This window comes from Coturnix japonica, chromosome 7 (assembly GCF_054131305.1).
Source record: "Coturnix japonica strain WE chromosome 7, WE-NBRP24, whole genome shotgun sequence".
Classification (NCBI taxonomy): domain Eukaryota; kingdom Metazoa; phylum Chordata; class Aves; order Galliformes; family Phasianidae; genus Coturnix; species Coturnix japonica.
In genome coordinates, this window is record NC_140669.1 from 23,941,387 (window position 1) to 23,959,924 (window position 18,538).

The 18,538-nt window shown below is 39.9% G+C and overlaps 1 protein-coding gene across 4 annotated transcripts in view; it reads right to left on the bottom strand.

Annotated features, from left to right (window-relative positions):
* Positions 1–18,538, bottom strand: part of SPATS2L (spermatogenesis associated serine rich 2 like) — a 67,958-nt gene that overhangs the window by 39,520 nt on the left and 9,900 nt on the right. For all 4 annotated transcript variants that reach the window (XM_085552715.1, XM_085552716.1, XM_015868172.2 and 1 more), the window contains exon 2: positions 10,238–10,298. The gene's annotated coding sequence lies outside the window, so the exon portion shown is untranslated. The remainder of the gene's footprint in view (positions 1–10,237; positions 10,299–18,538) is intronic.

Here is an 18,538-nt window from a genome sequence, read left to right on the forward strand (position 1 = left end):
CACATGTAAGTCTGGATTCCAACAGAAAACAGGTTTGTGCTCCCCCACTGTTTATCACCTCCTTCCTGAGGATTTCTGAAATGACTGACATGACAGTCTGAGAAAGAAGCAGATGTCTTGAAGATACAACAACCGTACAAACTGTTTGCTTGGAAATAGGTAGCAAGATACTGAAGTTCAAAAAGTATGCAAAGGTGTATCAGGAACTCAATTTTGCCATTTAACACCATAAAAATCCACGGACCTCTCTGCTGTAATGAGGAAAAACACAGAGGTGAGTCTGGTACTAGAAAATATGGATTTGATGGGTGAACTGTTAGATGGACAAGGAAGTGGTTGTGCAATTGTATCACGAGAACAGTGGTCAATGGCTCAATGTCTGGATGGATATCAGTGACAAGTGGTGTTCATGAAGGGTCAGTAGTGGAACCAGTGCTTTTTAATATCTTCATCAGTGACACAGACATCTCGTGAGCTGCAACAGAAGAAGAGTGGTGAGAAGGTTGAGGAAAGTGATCTTGCTCCTCTACTTTGCACCGGTGAGACCTCTACCAGACACCACAGCAACACAGGGATCCAACCACTGTCACAACAAAATGGTTAAAAATTAGCAAGTACTGTGGCCTACCACATGATCTTGCTGGACAGCCTTTGATTGCTGAGCCTATCCCATCACAGAATGGCTTAGGTTGGAGGGACCCTTTAAGACAATCAAGTTCCACCTCCCCCACCATGGGTAGAGGTGACCCATCCAACCTGGCCTTGAATGCCTCTAGCAATGGAGCATCCTCATCCTCTCTTGGCAATCTGTCCAGTGCCTTAGCACTCAATGAGCTAAGGAGCTAAGAGATATGGTTTAGTGGTTTTCTGTAGGTATGGTAAAGGGAGGACTAAATAATCTTGTAGGTCCCTTCCAACACTATGATTCTATGAGCAGCTGAATTCAGCCAGCTGTAAAATAGATGTCTGCATTTGTGATAACAGGAAAAAAAAAAAAAAAGATAAGTGGTAACATTTGCTGATCTTTTCTTGTACTTCTGAACAATCCATTCAAGAAGAAATTTAGTCTAACGCATAGTTACTATGCTCTAAAAATCAACCATTATAAGTTATTTTTCTTCTGACTAATACTTCAGGCTCAATTCTAAATCCAACTCTCCCATACACTGCAAAATGTTGGCCTGCGCCCTTAGCATTTTTTGGTAACAAAACAAACAAAAGCTCTGCCATATGAGTTACCTGAATCAAAATATTGACAAAAGGTCAACTCTGCATTAGTTACAGCAAACTATATAGATGGAAAATCAGGCTACAGAAGAGGACACATGAAATTCCTGTACATAGCAATGTATCCATGCTGCAACAGATGTGTACCAGCACAAAGACGATATTCTCTAACTGCTAAGATAGGAGAGGCAGGCACACACACACTCCTAGAAAAGCTAATTAAAAAATAAATTAAATTACCTGCTAGAATCACCACAGCATCATCACTGGACAGTAGCCTTCCCCATCTAGCTACCCTCTAACTGCAATAAAGCTGTTTTCTCTCCTAATGACACAAGCATACGTATTTCATAGCCACACAAACACATTTTTACACCTACAGTCACCTTCTGTACTAAACACAGGGAGTAAACAACTACTCACACTGATGAGATATGAACACTGCTCCTCCCTGATGGCCATCATGTGCCTTTCATTCATTCAAAGATGTTTGATTTGTTACCTCAGATTTTATATCTGTGCATTAAAAAGCACACAACACAAACACACAATCAGCCTGATTTTTTTGTGGCCTGTTACAACCTCTCACCCAGACCAGAGGATGGCAGCCAACTACTCTGGGAGTGGGAACAAGCTCTGTGACCCAAACAGCTTCACTTTCCCTTTCTTGACTTTCCTTACTCTGTCACTTGACAAACTTGCATTAAATTGCTTTTATATTAAATCACAGTAGTACTAATGCTATCATTAAATTAAAAGAGAAAAAAAAAAACAACAAAACATTCTGTTGTACTGCTGGAAAAAATAGAGATGAAGATACACAGCTGATCTCCCACTCCTTACTCTTGTTCAGACAAGCCAGCGAGGAAGAAGGCATGTTCATTCATAAAATACTCTACTACAGAAAAACTAAAGTCTTTACTAAACATCAGACATCAGAAATTCAGTTCATTTTTACCATTCTTCTAAGAAGGCACGTTAGTTCAGTAGTATGTGGAAACAATGAATACAGTATAACACTTATAATTTGTTTCACTTCACAGTATGACTAATTTGCCAAGAACAATAATAGGCACGATTAACTAACAAATAAGTAGCATTCTAAACACCTGGCAACATCACAAAAACACATGCAATACTGTTGAAGAAAAAATCAGGAATTCAGATCTTAACAAACACTGATTTCTGGAATGGAGTCTTATTATACAGTACCACACCCTCATGTGGAAAGGTATTTACATTATATGAAAGCCATGATCAGCCTTGTATCTTGTGAACAGCCAAGCAACTTTGGCACAAACTGGTCCCAGTTTGGCCCTTCATTACAGCTGCATGGCTGTATGCCATTTGAAGCAGAGTGCCACGAATCTAAAACCCAGAGTTTTCTTCTTTGACTCTTGACAGTATACGTACCATCACATACTTGGACTTCTTACTCATTTGGTTTAATGTCCTAGCTGAGATATGTGATCTGATTTGACCTCAACCATCATCAGGTTTACATTAACTACTGCGGATGCGTCCTGGTGGAATGAAGTTTCAGTTCAAAACTGAGGTGGCAAAGCTTCCATTAACCTTCTTTTCTGACACCTCTCTGTTACCTATGAAAACACACTCCAACAGGCTACAATAAACTACAAACAAAAAATAAATCATAGAAATATTGGAATATACTAAGCTGGGACATCACACACTGAATTTTTGTTTCAAAGTAGGGAATCACCAACTCATTAAAATCAGAACTTCTATAAGAATGATCCCTGTTCTCTAAGCACCTCACATAAATGTTTATTTATACAAAGGGATACAACTCAAATGTAAGAGACCATGACAACTCATCCGGCAATCCAGTAATAGAAGAATGTCACCTGCCTACCAGGAATTGAAGATCTAACGCTTGTTCCAAATCCATCTGCAGCAACACTAGAAGCGTGCTTTGTGCTTTAACTCCTAGATTATTTGTTAGGAAGTGAAAAGGAATTACGTATTTTTCATCTTCTCCTCAAACCTACCTCAAAGCACCAGTCAAGAGCCAGCAAAGGCACTGTCCCACTCCAGGACTCCAAAGGAAAGAATCCCAGCATCACTCCATCAGTAGCACAACCACCATGACTGCTCAGGAGGATGTAGTGACCTGCTTGGCTTCTACAGCTCTCTGCTGCAGGGACTGTGCCAAGGGACTCCATTCCCTCCTTGTTCCACAACAGTGGTGAATTTATCACACCACTGTGTTGTTTGCAACCCTGATGAGGGCCTAAAGCCTGTGTTCTGCTGGCTGGCATCCTAGAGGAGCATCTGAAAAGCAACTCTCTCATCCAGCATAAACTGAACATGTCTAAAATTCCTGAGTTTATTACATGCATCTCACTAGCAGAGACAAGTCTAGTTTTATCTGGATTTAACTACATAGCCGGTGTATGCACAGTAGAGGGGTGGGGAAAACTGGAAAGAGAATTTCAGATTGAGAAAATTCACTTTCCACAGCAATACTAGCCAAAACAAACGTTACAGTCTTGCTCTCCCTCAAATGCCTGAATGAATCTTGCCAAATATACTGATAAAGCGAAGTTGTAAAATATGAGCTGTTTGAACTCTACGTTGCCATGAACCTCCTGCAATCCCTCTCCTCCCAGAAAGGAGGATTTTTAGTCCTTACAAACTGCATGTTAAGTCATTCTTGCCAGGCACTTGAGTCATCAGTAGTCATTTATGTCAGCTTATACTTCATCTCAGAATGACAGTGTTAGCTAATTTGCATCTGTGGTTGCCCAAACGTGAACTGCTAGAATGATAACAGCAGAGTATCTTAACACCAGAGTATCAAATGTAGCAGAGTACCTTTCCTCTCACACAATGGTCTGCCTGAACAGTACAAACAGTGGAACAAATGTGAACACTAAGAAACTTCCACATCTACACTAACCTGTGTAGTGTGATCATTAGAGTGAATTGCTGTCAACTGCAAATAGATCCTAATTTTAAAGGAAGTCCCAGAGCTACTCACCTCTCAGCTTTCTTTCTACTGAGTGCTCTAACTCATGCTCTTTCCTCTCTCCAGTTCAGATGTCACCAAAGAGCTAGATGCACAATGCTGATGCTCAAACACACATTGGAGCAACTCCTTTAAATTCAAGGATGTATGTAGTCTTCCATCCACTACTTGCACAGCAGAGCTCACGCTCAGAGAAACATCCTCTGGGCACAGTGCTTTGGATACAGCTGCTGGAACCTCACTGGCTGAGCATGCAGGGAAGCATGATGACAAACAGCAAGTTTACAGTGAGGTCTGGGAAAAAAAGAACTTCAAAAGAGCTCTGAAAGTACTCCTTAATGTTTTGATGAGTTCAGATAAAACCAAATACTCAAAGGAAGGCAAGGAAGTCCTAAAGAAATCTCATGCATCTAGGTGTTGGATGACTGAAGAATGCTTAAAGTGTATGTAAACCTTTGGAATTATGCACATGCTTGAAGCTAAGTACTTATTTAATCTGAACATGTCCGAGCTGTCTGAATCTTGCAAGACAGAATCCTGAGCCTTTCATTTTCATACTACACAGCTCCTCTGAAGAAGATGCAAGTTTTTTCTTAAACACTATTTTAATTTAAATCATGTACACAGACATTTGTAGATATAAACACGACTTACTTAAAAATCCTTATAAACTTCTCTACTTCAGTGACTTGATGCATATGTGAAAACAGATGCAGACCCAGCAGCATTCCCCTGTTTACAGTACCCACAGTCACACCCTATACTGGCCACAATACCACTGGTATTTTGCTGTTCCTAGACTTACTCACATCTTGCTTCTCCTCCCTCACTTTCCTACCCCCAAGGAAAATCCTGATTTCCAATGTTAACAAAAGGTATTCCTGGAAAAAGCAACAAGAACAGAAGCATTAAATAATCCAACCTATAATTACTTATTGTCTAAACAGGCCCTTCATCTACTTGCCACTGCACACTAAATAAGCAGTTATTACAGTGTACTGAAATGCACCTTGTTTACAAAAAGAAAAAAGAAAACAGTTATTCTTTCCAGTTGAAACCACTGATACTCAAGTATTATTGTTCACAGACAAATCAATGTTAATGTATAAGTAAAGACAGTGTATGCAGATTGAGTATCAGCAAAAAGAAGCCAAGGCACCTTAGACAGTCTCCCACTGATGATCAGTGAGTCAGAGAACTTTTATGCTTCCAAAGGTCAGTGTCACATGAGGTCTTGCCTGACACGCATGGACTGAGGCCCTGATTTAGTCAGGCATAGAAGAGGCTCTAAAAAATAAAAGTGAAAAAAAAGTACAGACTTCTTAATTGGCCAGAGACAGTCCTGATGGGCAAGTAACATCAGACAGACCTTCGCTTCGCATCAGTCCAGAGCTTCTACAAAGGAATAGTCAGGAGACTTTTGTAGGATAAAGTAACATGCTTACTCTGTGGGATCGAGTGTTCAGAATCATCTGGTTACGTTACTACTTGCAGTTCCCAGCTGCACGCTATCAATTGGAACTGTCGGTGTACTGATGGATTCCATACCCAAATTACCTGAGCAAACGTGTACCAGCACACTTCAGAAGAGTAGCACACAGGAAAATATGCCTAATCTCCTACATCTCTGTTTCACTGCTGCTAATTATCCGCGCTACAATTGCACTTACAACCTCCTACATACTGCAAGTAGGCACTATGCACTATCAAAGAAATGGTGCCAAATCACAGAGTTAACTCACTAAGCAAGCTGAATTTTCAGCTTCTCAACTTGCTCTAACTATTCCGTAAACAGTAAGAACTGACATAAAATAAATGGAGCTGGCTGGGAATTTTCCAATCAAATGGGGCTTTTGTTGGAAAAAAGTATTACTTCATCGCAACTGGAACATTTCTCAGAAACATCTGCTGAACAAAGCTTCTCCAAAAAAGCCATTTGAATTCCCCATCAGCCAGTTATTCCTCCCTACAGTGCCGATATCACAGTAAAACTTAAGATGAGAGAAGTTCATCATATCAAAGCAGGAAATTACTGTGGTTTATACACTCAGAGAATAGCCGATGACAGTGCTTACTGTCAAGTAAGGCCTTGTATCAGTTATGCCTTTCCTTCATTCCCCTAGTCTCCTTGAATAATGGCAAAGGTGACTCCTGAAGAGCTTTTGCTTGAAAATATTTGACAATATATTCTTTCATGAAACCTTGTTTGAAGCTGTTATTTCATTTACAAAGAGCACTTGTCATTCAGAGTGGCTTCTTACTGCAAACAAACCATGCAGTCAGAACTACAAAGTAACACCTCGGATTTAGCCACACCAAAATGGTCAGCCCTGCAAGCAATAGAAGTGAACAGCTATTAGATTCCGTGGTTAACAGAGCCCTACTGCTGGCATCCACAGAACCAAGGAATTGGCTAGAGAGTGCTGGCTCTATAGTAACTCAATATTTGGACTCTTCTCTCCAAAAATGAAAATGAGACACATGTATGAGAAGCAGCTTACACAGGCAGAGGAATCTAGTTTCAGTCGATGCCTTCCTTAGAAACACAGCACTCCCAAATAATGTTGACGCACTACATGTTCCAATTTTATCCATCATTATTTTCCATAGGGGTTCTGGTCATTAGCTGAGACCAGGGAGTCTAACCACCCTGTTCACAACCTGAGCACAGCAAACAGGGAATGCTCTGGCTCCTTTTACACCATCTGAACTACTGTATTTCTCATCTGACAGCATAAGCCTTTCACCACCTTATCCCCATGTACAACCCTGCTTTTGGACAGGGCATAAATCACAGCCTTGGTCCTCAATACTGGCAGAACACTCCATCTCACTGCCCTCAGAGAAGGCGTTTGCCCTAAGGATTCTTCCAACATTTCTTCCAACTTACTCAGAGTAGAGCATGCCCTCTGAAGATGGAACAAAATATACAAGCAACCACTGTCCTCCCCAAAAAACTACCATCTCGAACATGGATATTTTCAGAACATGCTGGAGAAAAGCAGTTCTGCTTTGTCTTCACCACAGGCTGTTTTTTAGTATGTTCACTTTTCCCAAGCATTCATGGAAACTTTTGCTCAGATCAGTGATTCCAACAAAAAGCCAAGAACAATTGTATAGTAGGTTTTATGGAAACACTCAAGATTCACTGTGTTGCACACTTACTGCATTATTGCCCAAATCTGCAACACCACATTTCTCTTTTGAGTGAAAAGTCCACTCAGAGAATTACGACGGCCACCTTCAACTTTTACATTTAGATATATCACATACATTTCCCAATTCTAGTCCCTAGTGACTGAAAAAAAAGGGAAACATCACTCCCATATTCAAGACAGGAAGAAAGGAAGACCCAGGGAACTACAGGCCAGCCAGCCTCACACCTGTGCCTTTGAAGATCACGGAGGGGATCCTCCTGAAAGAGATGTTAAGGCACATGTGAGATATGGAGGTAATCCGAGACAGCCAGCATAGCTTTACAAAGGCAAGACAGGCAAGAGGTTGGAAGGAGTGGGCTGAAACAGCTGACTCAGACTGGTCAAAGGGATAACTTCATGCTATGCACCATCAAGCTTTGCAATAAGAGCTGGGGTGGAGGCGCTTTTTTTGGTGTAATTTACAAGGTTGCTGTTGTTCTGGGACAGGCTGGGCATCAGTCCACATGTGGAAAGTGGTGAGCCAATCCTCTTTGCTTTCCTTGTGTTACTTCCCCTCCTTCTCACAACTTTCCATCACCTATTATACCATTTTTAGCTCAAGCCATGAATCTTTTCACTTTTGCCTTTCTTATTTTCACACTCTGTCCCATCAGTGTGGGGTGGAAAAGACACTGAGCCATTCTGTGAGTGCTTGGCTGCTGCTGAGGGTGATTCTAAAGCAAGTCATATAGAAAAAACATGCCAGGATACTGTATTATACTCAGTTTCTGATGTAAAACCTGCCCCAGTATTCAACGTCCACAAGATTCCATCATTTCTGTAATTATTTATATGGCACTTTACATCCAAGTAGCTAAGCTGTAAAAAGATAAATAATATTATTACTAAATTATTTTACTGATGGGTATCAAGATAGAAAGAAACTATAGGAAAATATTTTCAGAACCAATTAGAAGTGTTGGCCTTACTTCTAGAAGGAATATTTACATATACCTGCCATCTTTTAATAGCAACCAGGAGGTTTCTCAGAGCTAGAAAACCAGCCCTTTATCAGCCTGAGGGATATACTGACCTCCTTACCACTGCCTCTCCAGTTGCACGATTTGGTTCACTAACTTAGCCCTCCAGTGGCTTGCCAGCAACAATTTCCCTATTTTCAGAGCCCCAGGCCATTATTCTGATGTGAAAGGCCAAGCACAACTGAGAAATTACCATCTTTAATTGAAGTCACTGAAAACTAGCTCAGCTCTTCTGAGAAATTCCTGCGTTATGTAACATTTCTAACAAGGGAAGAGATGCCACCAAAGTATCCCGCTCTCTAGACAGATCATCTGTTTCTGACAGTTCAAGGTCTAGTCAAGACCTGACTCAGTGATTCACTTAGTTTAAGTAGTTAGGCAAGCAATATTTCAGCACATGCTCGGCCACACTCAGGATCAGCAGATGTGTGGGAACAACTTTGAGCACCCGTATCTATCCTCCTCCTTTTGAAGAAGTAACAGTGCTCACAGCTACCATGTTTGAAGTGCTAAATGGTTAACTAAAAGACAATCTATTCAGCAACTCTAAGACTTCCACCACCAAATGCTTTTGTCACATAGAAACTACATTTTTATAAAGTTACAAAAGAAATTCTTAAGAAAGGAGAAATACTGCAAAAATACGGTATGTGTAGGACATGTGCAAATGTGTCCTCCTTCTGCCTTTTATAATAACATCTGAGTACAAGATTGATTTATTCTCCAAACACCCAAGCTCAAGTGCAGAAGAATAATATTGCTGTGTTATTTTACTAATCTAAAAATGAGGTATTAAGTGACCCACTGAAGATTTCTCAGGAAGTTATTGATAAGAAACACGATCCAGATGTCCTAGGTTGCAAACAAGCTGGTGAACCTTGAGGACATATGATGAATAGAAAGACAAGGTGACAAGCCCACTTACCAGAGACATAACATGCTGGACAGAGATGTGCTGATTCTAACACAGTACCAGAAGGAATCACTTAATACCTTTAAACAAAGCGTCCTCTTCAAAATAAGTGTCAAAATGCATTGGGTTCAGGTGACCTCTGAACAGAGGTAATCAGAGTCTCCATTTCTCCCCTCCTACACCACCCCTTCCCTCTTCCCCTCCCCCCCCCCCTCCATTCCAAACATGGTCTTGGATGGTATTAACTGAGAGATTATTTCCAAATACCAACTGAACAAAACCTTCAGCTGCAAATCACGTTACAGCTTCACAGTAGCCCAATTTCAAAAGGATGAGAAGAAGCAGTGGGACATTATAAAAAGAGATTATTAACTTAGTGACACACAGAGAGAATCTAAAGGAAAGAAATTTAACTGAAGTAGTGAAAGATAGACTCCACAAAACAGGAACCAAAGCACCTTCTGTGATGTTTAAATAGTCTGCATTCCCATGGTGAAAGCAGCTCCTAAAGTTCCTGGCTTGTTGTTTCTGAACTGATAGAATCAATGAGTAAACAAACTTTATATTTGTTATTAATCACACAAACATGCAATTCAGAAGTGAGCGTACCCAGCCACTAATCTGTACTTCTGTAAGAAGTCAAAGCTACAAAGTAAGGAATTAAAATAAAATCTTCTTAATTGTTGCATTTGTTTTTGTTTCTCTCTCTCTTTTTTTTCTTTATTTTTTTTTTTATTTCTTTTCCCTCTTCTGTCATTCCTGATGCATGTGATACATTGTATTACAGTCAGCTTTAGTAGAACAGTTCAAGAATGCTGATGAACTCAGCTGTGAAGGATTGGTTGAAAGTGTGACCTGAGTTTCCAGCACAGAACTAGGTAAACTCAGACACAACAATTTGCAAAGAGAAGTGTGAAAGGTATCTCACCACTGTGAATGTCTCCAGTTTCTCTTCTTGTTTTTCTGTCTTCTCCAGTGGTCTGTATCTCCTGCAAAAACAGGTGGAAGTTAAAGAAAGTTACCAACTAACTTACTTTTTGTTTACTTTAGTGATCTCTCCTTACAGAAGATGGTTTCTTAGAACAGATTTGTTTTAAGTGAGAGTATTGCATGCATGGTCAAGAACGTATCTAACAAGTCTTAAGCAATCACCTAAGCTAGTATGGCAGTGCAGATAAGCCCTGAAAAAACCGGTATGGACATCTGTCAGCATCCACACATTGACCAAAGCAGAAAATGGATGAAGAATGCTTATTTTCAAAAAACGGTCTCATATTTTAAACTCAATCTAGTCAGCACACTGGAGTAGTACCTTACATTCAAGAACCTGAGCTGAAAATGAAGATAAACTTTGGGTAATGCAGGTTGCTCTACCTAGGAAAGCAAGAGGGCTGCAGGTGCAACAGATAAAGTAACTCACGAGTCACTGATTCAATCACTCTGAACACCACCGGCACAGTTTCAGCGAAATCCTTTAATAAGCAACATCATTATTTCAAGGGCACTGACAGAGCTGAAACGAAGTGAAGCATGAAGAGTGACACCAGCACCTCACCCACGTGACAAGACCTCAGATGACTTACATAGGAATTTTAGAGTAACTCTTTCCAAAGTTAAGAACATACAACTACACAAAACAGCCACATGCCCATGTCCATAGGCTGATGGATAGAAACTGATTTCCTTATTTCATTGCTGGAGAAAAAACAAACAAACAAACAAACAAAAAACAGAGTTAATTGATACATTTGCACAGAGAAGTCAGTCTGCAAACTCAACTATGTGTGCAGGATGTTATTTCTAGTTGCCACTTAAGGAATAAGATCTGTTCAGTAGCCTCAAGCTAACCCCAGAATTACCACACCACAGTTCTGAACATACCAGTCACTGAAATCAGCCTCTCCTAAGCCACTACAAATGGTTTCTCTTTGCAAGTTGAGTTCTTCCATCTGCATTAGAAAATATGTGACTATTTGACTGTTTATGCTTTTTGAAACCACATATTTTCACAAACATTATAGCAAAGTAAGGAAGTCCTATCAGAATCACCAGCTTTATTTTAAAGCAGAGTAGAAAGTTCTTAATTGCTTCTGCACCTGGAAGAGCCAAGTGTTTCCTGAAGCACTTCACCCAGCAAAGCCTCCCAGAACAAAGGCTCTGACAGCTTAGGTCCTGAAGTTCACTGCAATCTAAACACATATTACTGCATGGCTTGCTGAATCACAGTTATGTTCAAAATAAAAGAGATGAATGGAGCAATCTAAAATGTGATGCTTCGCTGAAGAAATACAAGTATTCATACATGTCATGATGTTAAAGAGAAGCTCTGGGTGTTGAAACTACACAACAAGTGCAGATTTGAGAGCTGAAAACAGAGGGGCAGGAAATCTGGTGAGGGAAGCATACTCACTTGTGTGTTTTTGGCACAACACTCATCCTATGGGCCCTACCAGCAATTTGTTCTTTAATGTAAACAAAGACAAAACTTGAGCCTTTATTCCCTTCAAAGAGACACAAGAAAGGGCTGAGAACCAGACTGCATGCATCCCTCTTGTCTAATGAGAACTTAAATTGAGACTGGATGGTAAAAAGGTCTGGTAGTTATTGCATTTCTTATTCAAAAATGGGTCTCTATCTCCTTCCAGTAACATCTGTAGTCTGCAGGTGGTATTTCAAGGATTTTAAAAGATTAAAACACCACATTATCGTACTAAGAAATCCTAGCTATTCTTTTTTTCCCCAGCCTAGCACACTTCCTGCTAAACCTCAGTTTTGTTCTCCCTCAAGACAAGTTGTGGGAGAGATTCCTTTCCAACTGCAGTGAAAACTTAAGAACTAGAAATCAAGTGAGAGGAAGCTTACAACTTCAAACACAGATATACAGATTGTCTTCCCTGATCAGTGACTTCCGATAATTTCTACCCTCTTGAACTTAACAAAATATTAATTACTAAACTGAGAGGCAAAAATAGAAGTCCATTCCTGATGTGGCCTCAAGTATGAAAATTGGTCACTACATGAAATTATTTAAGTTAGAATTGTATTTTTTGTACTTTTAGGCTGTTGTTATTTTTTGAAGACTACTTTAAAAGATGAACGAACTCAAGCAAAAAATAGAAGTGCTTGTTTTGCACTACTGTACCATAAAACAGACAAAGTAACAAATACAGCTACAAAACATACGTGAAATTGACCAAATAATAATAATAATTCTTTTATTGGATGTTGGAAAGGTTCTTTCTTCCCAAATATTCCATCTATCAAGTTTGACCAAATGAAATGCAATACCTTGAAGAAAAAATGAAAAAAAAAATAAATAAAAATCATAAGGAGTACCCATCCATAATTTGCTATCTTCTGATTCACCATGTTATCCTCATTCTGTGTTCCATGACATATTATTAAAGAAAACATTATGCAGGAAATAACAATTCAAGGGGGACATAAAGGAAATTAAGAGTAAATGTACAACAGTTAAAAGGGACCTTATTCTCTTGGATAATATGAAAGTGAAATACCATAGTTTGAAGTCTGCAAACATTTAAGATAATTTCTCAACAAAAGGAAAAGGTCAGTTCTTGCAAATGTAGGTTAAAGCTATTTGTATTTTCAGACAAGAAAAAAAAAATGACCCTCAAGTAGGGTAACACTTCAGGAACAGTGGCCCATATCCCTCAGTGGCAAACCTATAGCTGATGAAAGCCATGTGTATGGAAGAGATGCCATTAAATACCCCCTCAGCACCTTAAAAAATAAATAAGAAACAGATATTTTGATATCACACCTCCAGACCTCACATCAGTGAGGATTAAAACACCAAAACCAAACATAAGCCAAAAGAAAAAGTATTAAGAATCAGTGCTCACCACAGTTCTACAAGTTTGGAGAATATACAGATATTCTCTGATAGATCAGTCACTTAAATCTCTTCCATCTTGAACTCTGATCTCTTCAACAGTTGCCTAATCCTAGTACTAATGCACCACATCACACACATGAACACCAGAACCAATTACTAATACAATGTAGACCAAACAGTGGTCCATAGAGATGTGCCTTAGTAGTTTGAGATTACAGACCCAAAAAGTCCATGAGCTATGTAACACTCCGCACAGAAGACCTTATCCTTGACCAGCTTTCTTTCCACTTTTGAAGAATTAAAACCAAACCAAACAATCTCTCTATCACTTCTCTTCTGATGCCTAGTTTTGACCCCTTAACCTGAGGTTTCAAAATACACCTGCCACACAGGAGAGCTCAAACACCGAACACCACACTCAGCTGATTACACTGTAGCCCTATGAGCCTTCTAGATCCTAACAGTAAATATAACCTTCAGCACCTCCATTCCTGAGGAAATATCCTAAGCACAGGTCAGAAGGTGTTAAGTATGACACCGTGACAAAGTTCAGTGCTGAAGGAACATGTAGAGTGAGGAACAAGTCCACAGAAGGCAGGGAACTTTCCACGACATGCTGACATGACCAAATACAGAGTTTATTTATGGCCTTTTTTCCAGCAAAGGCTGCCAGCTCTGATGTAGCTGATGCAAGTGATGCTCCCTGTCTGCCACTGCTTCACTTCAACACAACTGCAAGATTGCTGCCTTGCACCTCAGTACTTCATCATTTAATAGCACTCCTCGAAGTCAAACTGGCTACCATGATGTTTCATTCTGTGCACTGGAGTTTTCAGCTCCTACCAGGGAACACAGTCTTAAAGATACTCAGCAGGATCCAGCTGCTGAGAACAATCCATCTTGATGCTTAAAATCTGCATTTCTTACAAAAACAAAACTCGCATACAATTATAACATAGCACAAGCTCCCCAAGTAACACTATCTTCTGTCTGGTATTTGCCAAATATTTTACAGCAAAAGGAATCTGTTGACTTCAGGATTGGGAAACAACCAAATAAATGCTTTAGAACTGGACCAGATTTCTGTCCAGCAACACAAGTGTGATAATAACACCTCAGTAAGGCAAAGGATAGGATCCACGTTCAGCAATGATCCAATCCAGGCAGGAACTACAGCAAATGAAGAACAGCTGCAACAAGGAAGAAAACCTATAAATGCTGTGTGGTCTTGTTCTTGAAGGCTCTCACAGCAGAAAGCAGGCAACACAATCAGAGATACAGCTGGCATGGCTTCAGTTACAGACAACACAAGACAGCATGGTTTAAAAAGAAGACAAGCTCTGATGTTCACTATCAGTTTTAAGTTTTAGAGGACTTAAACATCAAGAATTCTGTTCTTTTTTGCCCCATATGAGACTTTGCCTTTGAGTTGAACTAAAGCACAGATGGTTTGTTTTGTAAAAGAAGTCCATGCGTAAGAAGTCTGTAAGTACCTTTATTCCCCTAACAGGGACCTGTTGTTATTTTAGTCAGATATTCCCACTAACCCAACAGCAGTCAACATTTCCCTCTCCAAGGCCAAAGCATATTCCTACTGAGCAAAATGGAACTGGAGTAGACCCAGAACATGGAAACATGTGAATTGCACGACACCAAAAAGACATCATACAGTTATTATGCCTAGCATCTCATTACATGTGAAACCTCTCTTAGAAGTTCCCTGTCAAAACTACACTGTAACCACAAAATTGTTAGAGGACTGGGAACTGTTGAAGCACCTTCATTTGGTCAAAGGCAAAACTTAGAAATTCCTCTGCCTATGAGAATTGCTGCCTGCTTCCTACAGCAGCCACACTTCCACAGTTGGAAATGCTTACATAGACACAGGGTTTTTTTCTACCCTCAAACTCCAGCTCATTTACAGATATCTCCAATTACTATTGTTTTTATTTCTCTACCCTCAGAAACACTAAGAGTTTCTGCAACCCACACCAGGCAAACAGCCGATGAGTCCAGAAAATATGCAGAAAGCTCTCTTTACTTACTAATAAACTCACTAACACGTAACAATTCCTAAGATGAGATTTCTTCGGCAACAATGTTGCCGAAAAAAAAAAAGCAAATAAACCCAATTCCTTTGCAGGGTGCCAATAGAATGCCATCTCTGATTTCTCACAACTTTCAGCCCAAAGATGTTATTTTTCATTTGACAGACTCTTCTGTGGGACAAAGGTAGCAAAAGAAAAACTACCATGTAGTGCACCTCAGCTACACTGAGCTCTCAGTGTCTGTGTGCTCTGTCAGGAACAACTAATTGGACTGGAGATGAGAATTTCCATTGAATGATGAGCCCATGCTTCAAAACTTCCTAGGGGCAGGAGGCTGAAGGTACATTCTGAAGTACTCAAAATGACACAAAATTGTAAGTCCAACACTTACACCAGTTCTCTATTACTATTATCATTACTAAATAAATTAGTTTCTCATGCATTCCAAGCTAAGCTTTGTCCTTTTTCCCACCCCCAAAGGATACACAGAGTATATCTAGAAGACAGCTTTCTAGCCATAGGTAGCAGACGGCCTGACAGCAAAAACCATTATTTGTTATGCCTTACTTTTAGCCAGGATCCTGGTTTCTGAATTTAATGAGTGCATGTGCACAATCCCAGAATCCTAGAAGTAGTCCAACATACTGAAAAACCATATTTAAAATAGAAAACCTCTGCAAGCAGCCAAATGGAATACTTGAGACAAGAAAAAAAAAAGATGATGATTAAAGAAGCTGCAGAGGATTTACAGTTCTGTTTTGTTTGGATCCACACAGTAGACCAGTCCATAAAGAGAAACTTAAAACAAAACAAAAAAACCCCATAACCACCAACATTTGCTTTGTTTTATTTGAGCGTTGTGGGAATGCCAGTAACCAAGCAACATCACAAAGCTGGAGAACTCTGGTTAAGACAATCAGTGATGCCCTAATGAGCTAGGATATGTTTGGTGCCGAAAGGGAACTCAATTTTTACAGACTTCAGTGGCCTTAAGAAAACTGAGAAAAACATTCTGTATAGTTTGTGGACTCTACAGATCTCCCATACCTCTGTGTGAAAACCGCCTCCTCTTGGCTGAGTTCTGCCATCACTTCAAGTCCATTGTGAGAGTTGCTTGCCAATTTTGCACACTGAGAGGCCAATCTGTAAGAGCAAGCTGTTCTGGCAGAGATTGGAGAGCTCAAAAAAAAAGAAGTGCCTCAGACAGCCTAAGCGCTGACAAGTTGAAAATAATCGCCACAGATTTATTGGAAAATTCTGCATGGACTTGTCTAAATATACATATGTTAGCTTACACAAAGTCATCTTACAGTCAATTCTAAGAGAACATCAGGGAAAAAAAATAAAGCAACCACCAAAAAAATAACAATGTCATTTTCTGGGCAGAAACCGTCCTCCCATTCATTTCCAGTAAATCAGAACAATTAAGCATTTTACAGCTTCTAGGATTAATGACAGCTGGAATACCTCATTTCCAATTAACGTGCAATCACCACTGTTTTCAAACTGGCACGTCCTCCGTGTAATCTGTCTTCAGACTCCTAACATAAGGACAGAAGCTGTACTTCATACTTTGCATGCTGAAAAGATATTAGTCACACTGTCTCTATCAAATATTTTTCCCAGCGATTTATAAAGGAATTCTTTTTCAGTGAACAAAACCAAAATAGGCATTTTCTTAGTAATGCCACCCATGTACATACATTTTTAGACAGTCTGACAAAGAAAGAGATATTTTCACAACACTTTTTGAAAGGAATTGATGAATTACTTATCTAAGTAAACAGCAGGCAGATAAAACATCTGAATTCACATGCTTCTAACTGAGTGAAGAACCACTTCAGGAGAGGAAAAGGGTACCTACTGAACATAATCAGCAGATAAAGCATCAAGGCTGTGGATACTGAGTTCACACTGTAGTTTAGTAGACAGCAAGTGGGAGCAAGCACCACATCACACTCTGAGAGCACCCACTCAGCACAGGAGATAATGAGATCCTCCAGTTCATTCTACACTACACTATCCTCCTTTCTTCCAGGAAGAACAAGGACTAAGTTGCTTCACACTCCTCTTCCCCTCCAGGTACGCAGCAATAGGACAGATCAATACAATGGGAAGGGCATTACAACAGAGATGTGACAACAGAAGGACCAGCACAATAGAAAGGTGATATAAAAAAAGGGAAGAAGATTGCTCACCTGCTTGAGAAGATTCCAGGTTCTCAGGGGAAAGCTTCACCAAGCAGGGATCTCCAGAAAGAGACCCATCCCCAGTGACAATCAGCCCTTAAATGGGGTCTAGCAGAGGTGCAGCCAGGCTCCACCCCTCCCAGACACAGCTGAATTGCCTTCCCCTGTGCTCCCAGGGCTGACCAGGTCCTTTCCCCAGGTGCTCACAGTGGTTCAGGCCGTGACTCCACAGTTCCCACACAAGGTACAAGAGCAGAACAGAGCCACAGAGCACATGCTCTGGGTTGTCTATTTCAGAGTGCTCGGGATTAGGCATGCTCTTTTAACACAGAAGTCCAATCTTTACCTCCCTCTATGTTAAACAGGAAAATACCCTTATGTTGTTGCACACAAACTCTTAAGAATGAAATCATAATGAAAATGTATAATGAAATCAATTTACAAATATAAATATAGCTCAAGATGCTTTTGAAGTTTTAATAGGAAGGAGGAGCAAAGTACCCGGGGGACCTTGCTTTGATTCAGTCATGACATAATGAGAACCCGTTCCCATGTGGTATCTCATATCACAGAGGAAAGCATACAGAGCTCTCTCAGCCTCAAAACAGAAGAATCCACGAAGCACTAATTTATATGTCAAAGCAGACACTTCCTGGGAACAACATAAAAAATAGCAGAACAATCCCCAAAGACTTCAGACAATCTTCTCATACAAGAACTAATTGCTTCCCTAATTATTTAAAGACCAACTTGGACTTCAGATAAAACACTTGTGTCAATCTTATGTCAAACGTGATTTTTTGCCAAGATATATACATTTATATTTTAATGCTTTACAAGCATTTTGTATGAAAAAGGCATTTTACATAGGATGTAGCTGGAAGAGGAACAATTATTTTAATACCTCATGTTTAACTTCCCTCATAGTAGCAGATGAAGGCAAAACCATCGTTCTTCATTGCACTAAGCCTTCTTTTACAAACAAAACCAACCCTGGTTCCCAACGATTAATGTTAGAACTCAGAAGAACTCAAATTGGAGACTCTTGGTTGCAACTTATCTGTTGCTTCCTGCCCTTGAAAACAAATACGCTGTACATGCAAAAAGGAAATGTGAGCTATGAAAGAGCGTGG